This window comes from Anopheles coustani, assembly GCF_943734705.1.
Source record: "Anopheles coustani chromosome X unlocalized genomic scaffold, idAnoCousDA_361_x.2 X_unloc_74, whole genome shotgun sequence".
Classification (NCBI taxonomy): domain Eukaryota; kingdom Metazoa; phylum Arthropoda; class Insecta; order Diptera; family Culicidae; genus Anopheles; species Anopheles coustani.
Window position 1 is genome coordinate 103,026 of NW_026525186.1, and position 1,256 is coordinate 104,281.

The following is a 1,256-nucleotide window of genomic DNA, read 5'->3' on the forward strand; positions in this document are numbered from 1 at the left end:
ATTTAAATAAATAAATAAGCTGAAGCTAGACATCAGTAAACACCACCACAGACACCACAAGCACGCCTTCTCCTCGTACTTCCGCCTCACGCGGGAACACGGACGCTCTAAATACTTCGAATTCCAATGCCAGTATATTGTAAACCACGGGTTCTTTAATGCTAGCGGGTCGTCGCGACCCTAGTTAACATCATGGTGCACGTCTCGTGACGGGTGTCACGGCGTAGTTAAATGTATGCGATACATTTCTCAAATATAAGCGCTCAGTCATCTGTACATCATGGTAGGTTCCCACGACGTGCAATATGCGTTCAACTTATCAATGTTCATGTGTCCTGCAGTTCACATTATGACGCGCAGTTAGCTGCGGTCTTCATCGATCCATGAGCCGAGTGATCCACTGCCGAGGGTGACTAACTTGCGTAAGCCGCCGCTGTGCGCGTATACCCGTTCCCCGTAGGGAGGAGCAAGCCGCCGCTTAGAGACGAAGCATAAAGTGTCCTCATTCCACATAGGGCAAGCTGGATGAATCCATTTTACCCAGGACGGCCGAAGCGGCGTGGACCAGGGGAGAACTGAACCTTATACTTCACACCACAGTAAGTCTACGTGTCCTCTTCCACATAGGGCAAGCTAGAACTAACTATCTTACCCAGGACTGCCGAAGCAGCGTGGACCAGGGGAGGAACACACTTTTCATGGAAACGTAAGGCATCCATGACTGCCATAACGTAAGCCGCCGCTGTGCGCGTATACCCGTTCCCCGTAGGGAGGAGCAAGCCGCCGCTTAGAGACGAAGCATAAAGTGTCCTCATTCCACATAGGGCAAGCTGGATGAATCCATTTTACCCAGGACGGCCGAAGCGGCGTGGACCAGGGGAGAACTGAACTTTATGCTTCACACCACAGTAAGTCTTCGTGTCCTCTTCCACATAGGGCAAGCTAGAACTAACTATCTTACCCAGGACTGCCGAAGCAGCGTGGACCAGGGGAGGAACACACTTTTCATAGAAACGTAAGGCATCCATGACTGCCATAGTGCGTAAGCCGCCGCTGTGCGCGTAAACCCGTTCCCCGTAGGGAGGAGTCAAGCCGCCGCTTAGAGACGAAGTATGAAGTGTCCTCTTCCACATAGGGCAAGCTAGAATGAACTATCTTACCCAGGACCGCCGAAGCAGCGTGGACCAGGGGAGAACTGAACTTTATACTTCACACCACAGTATTGAGTAATGTGCCCTCTTCCACATAGGGCAAGC

General features: G+C 51.5%; 1 non-coding gene across 1 annotated transcript; it reads right to left on the reverse strand.

The window, feature by feature from the left end:
- Nucleotides 1-257: 257 nt before the first annotated feature.
- On the reverse strand, nt 258-412 carry LOC131270934 (5.8S ribosomal RNA). The gene has a single exon (XR_009179926.1). It is a non-coding gene; the product is annotated as a 5.8S ribosomal RNA (ribosomal RNA).
- Nucleotides 413-1,256: the final 844 nt, after the last annotated feature.